General features: G+C 37.0%; 1 protein-coding gene across 4 annotated transcripts in view; it reads right to left on the bottom strand.

Annotated features, from left to right (window-relative positions):
- The window catches only part of LOC145680853 (potassium voltage-gated channel subfamily KQT member 1-like), a 422,605-nt gene that overhangs the window by 19,645 nt on the left and 389,339 nt on the right, over positions 1 to 13,621 (bottom strand). The gene's annotated exons all lie outside the window — the stretch shown is intronic.

Below are 13,621 nucleotides of genomic sequence, written 5' to 3'. Positions count from 1 at the left end.
CAATTTCTCCAACACCTCTCTCTTTGTTTGTTCTTTTGTTTCTTCTTTACTTCTTCTTTTTGAGCTTCCTCCTTTCTTAGGTTTTCAAAGTATGCTTTGTAGTTACGGTAAGCAGACTTAGCAGATATAAAAAGCTTCTGAGTAAGTGGAACCAGTTCTGGCCTATTTCCGAATTTCTTCATCCCAGACATTATATTTAACTTCGCATTAATGTTCTCAAAAACGTGAAATATTTGAATTCATCACCTACTCTTAAGAACAACATACAAGAAGCATAGCACAAGACGAACATGATGAACCACACAAACACACACACACAACGTTGAACGGGGCATTAACTATTACGAGAGAAAATTAAAAGATTATTATGATAGAAAAAATTATAGACACAGAAGGGTTCTCAACCTCACTTTGAGAGCTTAAGCATTCACCAACTGTCCACTGTGCTTTAGAAAGAATAGAAGCTGAAGTGAGAAGAAAGCTGACTGTTTCATATGTGGCAGCAAGTACTGAAGCTTTCAGAAGAGTAATGAGTAACAAGTTTCTGCCTTTTTCCATTTTTTTTATATTTTTCTTAGAAAACTGCCAATGCGAAACATAAATCACACGAAAAAAGTCACTTTACCTCTCAAAAAAGTAACTTTTAGTGAGAAATTTGAAAAAAAAAGAAAAAGTAACTTTTAGTGACCAACTTGAAAAAAATGTAAATTTTAGTTTAAAAAAGTGACTCGCTATGAGCCCTGTTCCGCTCAATGAATTTACGTAAATAAAAATATACTTTACAAAAATTAAGCTAGCGCCAAATGCGTTCCTGCATAACACTAGACTCAGTCTAAAAAATATATAATTCTTACTTCGATCGATCTCTTCATTTCTAAAAACGTTTTGACTACACCCTCCGTTCGTTGATACACCACTTGCAGAGCAGGCTCGAAACCAGCCACAGGGCTTTGGGGTCCATGAATATGTTAGGAGGGGCCAAGTCATTAAAAATTCTCTTACAAATATCTAAATTGTGCATTTTGTATTGAGGTCTGGAGGGGACATGAAAAATTTAGGGGGGGCAGTCCCTCTTTAGCCCCCTCTGGTTGTGAGCCTGTTGCAGAGTAGCACTTACCAACTGAATCTGGTATAGGCTTATTACTATATTGTCACATTTTTCCTTATTGAGGAGGAGGTAGGTGAATGACCGCTCAAGATGTTGCCAATTTCAAGCATCTGCATCTGCCCATCAACCTCTTTTCTCGGAAACGACCGCGGAGCCCAGGAGGGTAGGTATCCGCGGTCTGTTTTGTCAATTGTTTCGATCGAAATATCGCCCGAAACAATGATTTCATGTGGTTCTCGAAGCCGTACATCAGAACGAGGTCGCTTCGTATTTTGAAGTGAAATAAATAAATAAGAATATTGCCTTCTTTCCTAAACGCTAAACCTTTTTTAACTCGATGTAATAAATAACCTATATGATACTGATTGATACAATTGGATTTGGGGGAGTATTCCTTTTCCATCCAGGAGTGTGTGTAAAGAAATTTGGAGGGGTGTTAGGGGTGTGTTGGGGGGGGGGGGTGTAGATTACTCCCTGGTTCATGGGATGCTAACCAATGATGACGGCGCCGTGGAGCATCGTACAAGACTCGCTTCTCACCACATGTCAACATCCTGTACAGAAATAGCTCCTATCTGAGACGAGACAGCAATTAAACACAGGTGTCTGCTCGCGTTGCCTTCTGGTAGGGTCAAATTATGTGGGACCGATCGACCCAACTTTTAGTGTTTCCACAGTTGATGGTGCTGCCGATTCTTTTCTAACACACTGAATTGTAGTTCCAGTTCCTTACATGTCTGGCCACTGTTCGCCTCAATTGCTGCCTGAAGATCTTCATTTTGTACATGTGTTGGTCTTCCGGCACGTGGTGCGTCTTCGAGTATCTCGTCACCGTCCTTAAACTTGTTAAAACACGCTGTACTGTCCACGTAATCACGACACCCTCACCACAGGCTTGGCATATCTTCGCCCCGCTGCAGCGGCGTTTTATCCCAGTTTGAACGTTTACAGTATACACGTCCTTATGACGCTCTATGGAGGTCCCATGTTCACTCTGTATTAACGAAAATTCACAGTGTAACTCAACTGCCACAACCAGGTAGTATGTTGGATATATCCACACCAACAATTGGCCTTCGCCTTATCTCCATTCGCATTCAACTCACGGTGTGAGGGCCAATTGAATACAGACCTCCACAAAAAGCAGCGGAACTTTCTTGGTTACCTTTATATAATTAAAGAATTTAACTTTTAAAACTTCTGTTCGTTATTATTAAAGACTAGCCAAATACTCGTTCTTCGCACGGGGAGAATACGTTTAATCTTGAACATAAAGGGCACCAAAGCTGTCACCAATGAACTTAGGGACCCCCAAAAACTATGAATTCGACATTAGTACCGGCTATTTTCAATTACTTTTATAGTCACCCTCTCCCTTTAAGAGTATTAATAGGGACTCAGTTTGTATTTAAACGGCATCGGAAGCGTCACTGTTCATTTCAGCGACCCCGAAAACTATGTATTCGACACTAATATCAATCATTTTTATATATTTTTCCCCTCCCCTGCCCCCAAGTTACGGCGCTGAATTTGGATTTAAACGGCATCGGAAGTGTTGCTGTTCATCTCAGCGACTCCAGAAACTAAGGATTCGACACTAATATCGGTCATTTCCACGCACCCAAGTTGTGGGGATGAATTTGGTTTTAAACGGTGTTGGAAATGTCACTGTTCATCCAAGCAGCACCGAAAACTATGGATTCCACACTAATATCGGCAATTTTCAATCATTTTTAAATATCTTCCCCTCCCACAATTTGCAGAAATGAATTTGAATTTAAAACGGCATGAAAAGTGTCACTGTTCACCTCAGTGACGACCCCGAAAACTATATATTCGACACTAATATAGGCAATTTCAATATATATTCCCCCTTCCTTTCTCCAAATGACACCTTCAAAGTGAAGTGATAAAAACTATCCCAGGTCCGAACCTTATTTACGTCGAAAATTTTATTGAGATCGGTCTGGTTGTTCAAGAGTTTTTAAGTTTCAAATATAGTCACTTTCATCTTATAGATAATTTGTCGCACTAGAAAACAGATATTTGTTCACGTACAAATTTTGTACATAAAGTTTATATAAAAGCCTATATTAGAATATTAAATAATAGTTATGTTTCAGTGTATGACTATTAGCGAAATTTGCTTACTGCTCTCTCTTTTAAGAAGTAATTTGGTTAAAATTAACAATCTTTCACCAGATTAAAGAGCACATTAAGAACTCAGTTTCATTCAAGAACCCCATGTGCTGCAACAGAAACGTTTCATGATGGTAGATGTGTATGCAACTGTAAAATTTCTGTAATTAATGCACAACCACGAATAAACGACTAAAAAGTACATAAAGGAATGAGTGCAGGCTATTAATTTTCAATAATAATTACAACAGCTTTATTTCCGAATGCTTCTTTTTCTTAAATATTCGTAATATTGAAATTTCTCAACTTACTTTTTCACGCGTTCGAAAAAAAAGTCCCATTACTTGTAAAATTAACCTACAACAAAGAGTTTTGTTATTTTCCCAATTTTTCCATTTTTTTCGAAAAGAAACCGGTAAAACCTTTTTTACCAACAGATTCAAAATTTCCAGAAATTTTACAACACTACACCAGATACACCTCACTTTTCCTGCTATAACTTGACAATCCGTTAAACTGTTCTCATAATTGTAAGCTTGTATTGTTGAGCAGATATCCAGCATTCCGACGGTACGTTGCTTCAATAGATGGAGCTAGTGATTATCTGTAAAGAAAACGTTCCGTTACTTTTCCGACATCCTGTGTATTTACCAAATTTCAAATGTTTTCAACCATACTATGAAGTCTTTAATTTTTTAGTTTCTTTTACTGGCGGTCAATTAATTAAGCATTTGCTAACATCGTATTGCGTCTGATAACTTAATTTTTCATAAACTTAATTTTTTCACAGTTGATTGTTAACAAGCGTTTTGCATCACATATTTTAAGAATCGAATTTTTTGTAGTATCCGTTATTTAATAAATAACCATGATTTTTGTGATATACCTTTTATATTATATTATATTATATATCTATATATATATATCTATATATATATATATATATATCTATATCTATATATATCTATATATCTATATATCTATATCTATATATATATATATCTATATATATATCTATATATCTATATATATCTATATATCTATATATATCTATATATCTATATATATATATATATATATATATATATATATATATAATCGATCTTAGATGGAAGCCACTTGAATGAAATTTACTTTGCATCTTCTATTTGATAAATAATTCTCGATCCAATTACAATATAATGATGACTGATCTATGTTAGCTAATTTACTAAGTTTATGATGTATGGAGTCAAAATAGTTTGACATTTGTATGTCTATATCTATAGATAGGATCAACAGAAAATCTATTAAATGTATAAAAAATTAACTGCTAAGTATGTAAAATATTGCTGAAAGACTTGGCAATATATTTACCCTTGTACAACCCATGTTGTGATTTTTTTTAAAAGTGATATACATTCGCTCACGTATTAAAATTTAAAATATCTTCTGGAATGTATTGACTACTATTACTGGCCATTAGTTCTTAATATTTCTTCAATCACCTAATTTATTTGCAGTTTCCATATTGAGAGGAAATCAATTTCTGAATGACGTTTGTTAGGATATTCGATTATTCAGACTACAGGCTATCACTGTATGGTACGGGATGTATTTTTATATCAGCATTGCGTAGTGATATCCGTTAAATAAATAAACGATTATCGTCTCTAACTGAAGATTATTCCTAAATTACTACAGTGGAACAACACGTAGTGAGATCTGGTTGAAGTGTTTTAAAATACCAAAATTAATTATCAGAGGAATATTAATCAACATGTATGAAGATATCTGTGTAACGGTCATAATTATCCATTCTTTCTTGTCTCTAATATTAATTTTATTTCTCAAACAACTCCTGCGCTCAGTTTCTTCATTTTAAGTGTTCCTTTATACATTCGTGACGTATATAGTATCATATATACTAAAATATCTATTCCATTACTAACTCTAATGCTTTCAAGCTTATATATAAAATATAAACCAGTCTATGCCTTTTAATTAGGGTTACTTAAATGCCTTTATCTTTTGTATTTCTTGTTATTTTTGGTAGTTTATTGTGCCATTAATCTCGGGAATAATAACAACATTAATAATAATAGTAGTAGTAATTTGGACTCATTTTAATTTGAAAACCTCTTCATGGTACTAGCTATTCTCAATAAAGCTGATATGTCTTCGTACGTCTGTGTTGTCCAGTTCCAGGCTAGACTACCGATTGAATACAAAATGTTGGGTATTAAGTCAATTTATATATTATATTGGTTATAGTATTAAGAAATGCTATATTATATACATTACACCTAGTACATTTTATATATCCATTCAGTCTAAAGCATCGTTATTTAAAAAAATCCCGAATACTGCAAAAACTATTAAGATTTTTTAAAACGTATCCTTAAAGGTAGATACAATTTCTGCTATTTTTAGGTATGTAAGGAAGTGGTTAAATAATTTAACTTCCGTGAACATTAAAAGCTTTTGCTTCAAAACTAATCTAACTTACCGGTGATTCCTATGAATGTCCATGTATTCCATATTGCGCTAAATATATATACGCACACATTTTTTTTTTCGATTTCATTATCTACGGTAACTATGTACAACATGATAAAAAAAAGTAACAATATACGTATGTAACATAGCAAAAAATGCAACAAACAACATATTTATTTGTTTAGAAAGTCATTTACATTATTGAGTGAAAAACAAGTCTCTTTTTAATATTTGGTATACAATTAAGAAAAAAAAATAGCTTAAAATTGTTCAATATAAAATTTTAGTTAAATCTTCTTTACTAGGAATCGCTTATAACTCTAAACATAGACACCAGAAATAGCAATATAGAAGCTATTTCAATTAAGCTGACTAAACAGATACTTAGTGGAGATTTCAATTTAGAAAATTTTATATTTTAATCTTCAAGAGGAAGTTTTATTTTCCATTCTTTGACTTCTACATTAATTGAGAAATATTTTTAAGTGTTGAAGACGGTAATGCCTAGTATTTCAGAATCAAACAACTGAAGTAGATGGAAGAATGATAGAAGCCAAGTTTCTATTAATTATGACTTCAGTGTGATATATTCCAAGTTCAGGCAATGGGCAACACAAGAGAAATAAAGACATTGGAACAGAAACAAACTGAAATTTAGAAAATAATGCTGTTAATAAATTACGATATTCTTCATGTATTGAGGTGTATTCTTTGGAATAGAGTTGTGATACATTTATTTCAGGGAGTGGTAGTATAACCAGTGTTGGGCAAATTTCAATTGAATTAACAATTAACAATTAATCTGTAAATTTAATTGTTAATTGCAATTAACAATTGAAATAAGTAATGGTTAATTGTTAATTGCAGTTGGCCATTGAAAAAGGAGAATCAATTGCAATTGATCAATTGATTGAAAGTAATTGCAGTGGAAATAATTGCAATTGAATTCTGTAATTCAATTGCAATTGAAATTAATTGGTAATTGATTCAATTGCAATTGATTTCCACAGCAATTACTTTCAATTGATTGATCAATTGCAATTGATTTTCACTGATTAATTTTCAACACTGTAGTTCAGAGAGGGCGTGGGGCAATGAAAACTTTAGCCACGACCAATTGACTCACCACCTGTCGTGACCCACGACCTACCGTGACCCACTCTGACCCACCACCCACCATAAACCACTCTTACCCACTGCGACCCACAGACCCACCAAAACCCATTGTCATCAACTCTGACCCATGATTCACGCCCTCTTCTCTACTGACTAAAGAGTTTAAACTTGTAATAAAACAAGCCTATAAAATTATCACTCATCGGAGTTTGAATTTCTACGGTCAATTGCTCAAGCACCGCACTAATACAATAACGGCGGATCTGACCTTTCTAATATAAATAAAATAGAGTTTGTTCGTGTGTCTGTCTGTCTATCTTTGTGCGGCCTGTGGACGAAACGAGTGGACCGAAACTTTTCAAAATTTGGTCACGGGTAGCTTGGTCTAGGCCCCAGACCAAGACGAAGAGTTTTTTTTTAATTCCTTACTAGAGGGTCTCCAGGGGACGTTTACCGGGACCGGCCTGGGAACCAGAAAAGTCGACCGAGAGTTACCAAATTTTGGTCAAAGATACCTTGGTCCAGGTCCCACGCCAAGGCAAAGCGTTTTCAACAAAATTCGAACCAGGGGGTCTCAGGGGGGCGTTTACCGGGACATGTAAAAGTAGAACGATATCAGTGTCGATTTCATAGTTTTCGCGGTCGCTGAGATCAATGGTGAAACTCCGATCGCATTAACTTCCAAATTCACCGTGTTGGGCTGTGGGCCGCGGGTCAACGGCGGGGGGGGGGATACCGAAACGTAAAAGGAATCCAAAATGACCAATATTAGTGTCAAATCCATAGTTTTCGCGGTTGCTGATATCAATGGCGACACTACCATTAGCGATGACTTTCAAATTCATCCACCCTTGTATGCGGGCCTTGGGTCACCAGAGGGGGGAATTCCGAGACATGTAAAAATAATCGAAAATGACCGATATTAATGTCAAATCCATAGTTTTCGGGATAGCTGAGCTCAATGGTGAAACTCAAGACCGCGTTTACTTTCATATTTAGCCCCCATCAGCTAAGAAAGGGGGGCTTTATAAAGGGGATTACGAGACATGTAAAAATAATCCACAATGACCGATGTCAAATCCGTAGTTTTCGCGGTGGCTGAGATCAATGGTGATACTTTCATTGGCGATGATTTTCAAATTTAGCCACCATTGTATGTGGGCCGGGAGTCACCGGGGGTGGGGAATTGCGAGACATGTAAAAATAATGGAAAGTGACCGATATTAGTGTCAAATCCATAGTTTTCGGTATAGCTGAGCTCAATGGTGAAACTCAAGACCGCGTTTACTTTCATATTTAGCCCCCATCAGCTAAGAAAGGGGGGCTTTATAAAGGGGATCACGAGACATGTAAAAATAATCCACAATGACCGATGTCAAATCCATAGTTTTCGCTGTCGCTGAGATGAATGGTGATACTTCCACAGGCGTTGACTTTCAAATACAACCCCCATCGGCTGTGGCCCAGAGGCATTGTTTTTTTCAAAATTGGAACCAGAGGATTATAGGGACTTTTACCGGCATATGTAAAAAGTAGTAGAAAATGGCAGATGTTAGTGTCACATTCATAGTTTTCGCGGTATTGGTTGGGGGTTGGTGGGGGCCAGAGGAGATTTTTTCACAATACGAACCAAGGGGGTCTGAGGGGTGGTTCACCGGGACATGTAAAAGTAGTAGAATTTATGTCGAATCCATATTTTTGGGGGTTGCTCAGACGTATAGTGACACCCCCGATAGTGTATACGTTCAAATTCAGCCCCCATCGGCCTTCCCAATGAAAACACATGTACGTTGTTGGATATATATTCACACAAAATATATCCAATTTTAGAAATGTTTCTTAATTGTTCTCCCGTTGTTCAGTTCGTTTACATTGATATTTTATCTGATCCATGCGAAGAACGGGCATAACAGCTAGTACGAAATGGTAAAGTGTTTGTTATGGAACAAATTACAATGAATTCAATTATATAAATAATAATTATAATTAATAATTATTTCCTTGTTGAATTATAGATACTTTTCAGTGGAAAACTGAATAAAATTTAAAAGTACCAAATCAACGTAAAGTAGACCAACGTAAAGGAAAAATGTATAAAATTTTCTATATAATTAAGCTTACAAACTTCCTCGTTTTCTGCGTCACCGGAAATGGGTCAATGTTATCCTACAAATATGGCGGAACAAGTTAATGCTGTTCCGTCAGGAACGATTTCGAGGTCGTTTCCTTCACATCATCTTGTGCGTGTTTTCTACCGTTTTGTAAACCTATTTCCACGTTTTGTGAACCAATGGTAGTGGGTCAAAATGGGCATTGAATGTGGGAAGAAAAATCATCCTCTCTCCCACGAGTATGGAATTTCAAGGTCGCTTTTTCGCATTGTTTAGTGCATGTTTTTACCGTTTCTGCGCATATTTTCACGTTTTGTAGGCCAACGAAAATGGGTCAAAGACGACCTACAAATATGGCAGAAAAAGACATATCCATTCCACTTTCAAGGTCCATTTTGACCCTCTCCCACTGATGCACAAAGTGACATAAAAAATGTGAAGAAAACGACCTCGACATTCGATGGTGACGGAACAGCATTAAGTTATTCCGCTATACTTGTAGACCATTTTGACCCATTTTCGTTGTCGCACTAAAGTGGAAATAGGAGCACAAAACAGTACAAAGCAGGCACTAAACGATGCGAAAGAACCAACCCCGAAATTCGATAGTGGCGGAACAGTGAGCCATTTAACTCCCACTTTAAAGCCCCGTTTAACTCACCTCGGGTGATGCACAAGACGAGAAATAGGCGCAGAAAACTTAAAAAAAGGGCACTAAACGATGCGGAAGGAAGGACCTCGAAATTCGATAGTGGCGAAGGAGTGAGTCATTTTCGTCACACTTTGGAGGCCCATTTTGACACACTTCTGGTGACGCGCAAAACGTGGAAATAAGGGCACGAAACGGCACGAAACATTCACTAGTCGATGCGAAAGGAAGGACCACGAAATTCGGTAGTGACGGAGAAGTGGGTCATTTTCGTCACACTTTGGAAGCCCATTTTGACACACTTCTGGTGACACACAAAACGTACAAAACAGGCACTAAACGATGCGAAAGAACCGACCCCGAAATTCGACAGTGGCGAAACAGTGAGCCATTTAACTCCCACTTTAAAGCCCCGTTTAACTCACCTCGGGTGATGCACAAGACGAGAAATAGGCGCAGAAAACTTAAAAAAAGGGCACTAAACGATGCGGAAGGAAGGACCTCGAAATTCGATAGTGGCAAAGGAGTGAGTAATTTTCGTCACACTTTGGAGGCCCATTTTGATCCACTTCTGGTAACGCACAAAACGTGGAAATGGGGGCACGAAACAGCACGAAACATTCACTAGTCCATGCGAAAGGAAGAACCTCAAAATTCGGTAGTGGCGGAGCAGTGGGTCAATTTCGTCCCACCTTTGAGGCCCATTTTGACCGTCTTCCAGTGAGGCACAAAACGTCGAAATAGACGCACAAAAGGGTACGCCATGTGAAATTAACGACATTGAGATTTAATAGTGGCGGAACTCTTGGTCTTTTTCGTCCCACCTTGGGGACTTATTTTAACCCACTTCCCATGACGCACAAAACGGAAGTAGACGCACAAAACGGCACAAAACGATGTGAAGGAAACGACCTCGAAATTCATTGGTGGCGGAAGAGCAATAATTTGTTCCGCCATATTTGTAGGCCCATTTTGACGCACTTCCAGTGATGCTCAAACTGTGGGAATAGGCGCACAAAGCGACACAAAACACGCTCAAAAGATGCAAAACAAAGTACCTCGAAATTCGTTGGTGGTGGAACAAGTTAATGACGCCGTGAGCACCAATATCAGTATATACTGTAGTTCTTACCAGGGGGCGCGGTGAGTCAGTGGTAGAACGTTCACCTCCGGTGCTTGAGGTCCCTGGTTCGATCCCAGCTCGCGCAGTTTGGACTTTGTGGTGGACAAACACCGTGCTCGTGGATTTTCTCGGGGTTCTCTCGTTTCCTCCCACTTTCTTCATTTCATTCATTTGCCATCATCACCGTCTCCTTTAGCCTGACCGGAATAAGCGTGGGACGTAAAACCAAAGATTTCATATCATTTTTTGTAGTTCTTACCATCAAGGCTGAGAACTGCACGGTCCAATTTTTTTTTAGCCAAAGTAGAAGCCCAACCGGAATAGCGATGTCAACCGGCCCGGCTCGGTTCAACTGAGCGTACAGCTTGAGCTGGCTTGGTTGGGATTACCCATCGACTGGGCTCAATTGAGCCAATGGCTTGAATCGGCTCGGTAAAGATGAGTTATCGACTCGGCTCGATTGGACCAGCTCCGTTGAAACGAGTCCATAGGCTGGGTTCGAGTTAGCTTAACTGAGCTAATGGCTCGAACCGGCTCGGTTGGGGTAAGCAATCAGCTCGGTTCGGTTCGGCTCGTGTGAGCCTTCGGCTCGAGCTGGCTCGGTTGGATGAGCTGTTGGCTCGGCTCAGTTCTCGGTTCGGCTCGATAAGTGAATGAGCTGTGAGCGAGCCGCTTGAGTCGTTGACAACCCTAAACCCGGGTGGAGCAGTTTTAAACATGTTTGGCTGGAGTCCCATAACTTCTAACAATTTTTGGCTCGAGCACGAATACTTGCTCCTCTTGAACTCAAACCAAGAACCTCGTGACCGATGTCCTTGCCTCCTGAAGATTTCTTTACCGAGATCGACAGTAAACTAATTTTTAGTATTCCGATACAAACCGCCTATATTCCATGTTTATACAGGTACACGGTGTTATAATAATAATTAGTTATAGTAGTAATAGTAGTATCATTGATAATTATATTTTCTATGTAGGATACTTGAAGATAGTAGTACTTGGAACTACACAAAGGATTTAGCTCGAATTGGCTCGACTCGACTGGAAAACTGATCCGAATTCGAGTCGAGTTGGGGGAAATTTTTCGAGCCGAGATCTCGAGTCGAACTCAAAGATGTCTGCTTCGAGTCGAGTCGAGTTTTAAAGAAAACTCGCTCGCACTCGCTCGTGCTCATTCCTATTGTATGCATGACGGGCATATAGAGTTCTTTCGATGGGGATAGAACCATAAACATAATATATTTAAAAAATACTTAGTTTCACGGCTTTCTTCCCAGGGAGGAAAGGGATGGTAGGTATGCAGCATTTCTTATAAGTACCTTATTTGAAATATGTAAAACAGTAACAAGTGGACAATACAATATACACACATCTTATCTTCAGTTTTAATTGCTGACTTCAATTGCAATTAACAATTACAATTAACAATTACAAGTTTCAATTGTCAATTGCGATTAACAATTGAATGTTTCAATTGCACCCTTTGCAATTGACAATTAACAATTAAAAGTTTCAATTGCCGGGTGACCAATTAACAATTAACAATTGACGAAAATTTAATTGCAAATTTTATGATTGAATTCAATTGCAATTGAAATTAATTGTCAATTACAAATTGAAATCAATTGCAATTGAAATCAATTGCAATTGATTTTCAGAGCAATTACTTTCAATTGATTGATCAATTGCAATTGATTTCAATTGATTTTGCCCAACACTGAGTATAACTATTGGTACGACTGAGTTGTTTACAAATAAATTAAGTAAGTTGCATCTTCCATTTATGTATTTATGATAACAGTTGTTTCAATTACTACAATTAACAGTCTTTTACCTATGAATTAGTGTATAGCTTGAAAAAAAAATTCATAAGTAATTCAACAGTAGCTATAATGCTTAATATCTTTCTGAAAGTATTGTAGAACACTACGAGTTCTAGATCAGAAATATTTTATAAAATATTTCAAACAACATTAGTACATTATTATTAAGGCAATACTATACTATGTTTTGTCTTAATTATTAATGTAGATACTACACTTAAAATTAGACTACTAAAACTTTTTACTTCACTGGCACATGATTATTACGAAGAAATTATTACAAGTCAGCTGCTGTTGAATTACGTTACAAGTTTCCACCCAGCATTTGCAATCATTACCGAAGAAATTTGCTATATTTACGGTTATCTTTTCGATAAGCTAGCTCAAACTCCAAGATTATCTTCATTTGTATTAACCCTCGTAACGCCAAGATCGGGTGAAAATCACTCGAATATTCTAAAATGTTTTGATTTATTTATTTATTTTTTTGAATATTAACTATTGCGGAAGCGTTTGCAATTCTATGAATTCTTCATGCATTTAACATGAGTGTTGCTTCTGTTCCGGAAAGCAAGCTCACTTGTAACGACAAACATTACGAAGTAAAAATTATTCAATCTTGGTGTTCCGTGGGGTTCAAATGCTCTTGCTTTTCCGAGGATTACTCTAGTACACTTTAATAAATTGAAGTTACCACACGTGTTCCTTCTAGTTCTATTATAGACTATTGTATTAGATAAAGGGAGAACTATAATGTGTTATTTTCCATTGTATAATATCTAACTTTATCTGACTGTACAAGTATCTAGATGTTCTATAAAAGTGAACACTTAAGAACATTTTCAAAACTAACTCAAATCTGGAAAACGTGTTCGTTTTCAATAAAAAATTTTACTTGTCGTCTACGTTGAATTTTTTGAAATTATAAATCTCACGATTATTAATATGCAAAATAATTTTTACTGCTATACATTATTTGAACACTACAAGAGGAAAGTTTTCATGATCTGCATTATAGAAGAGTAACCGCAATATATTTATAAGTCGATTTATTTTAATGTTTGACAGATGTGT

The sequence above is a fragment of the Thermobia domestica genome, chromosome 3 (assembly GCF_964235325.1).
Source record: "Thermobia domestica chromosome 3, izTheDome1.hap1.1, whole genome shotgun sequence".
In the NCBI taxonomy this organism is placed as follows: domain Eukaryota; kingdom Metazoa; phylum Arthropoda; class Insecta; order Zygentoma; family Lepismatidae; genus Thermobia; species Thermobia domestica.
This window is presented reverse-complemented; position numbering and strand designations above follow the sequence as displayed.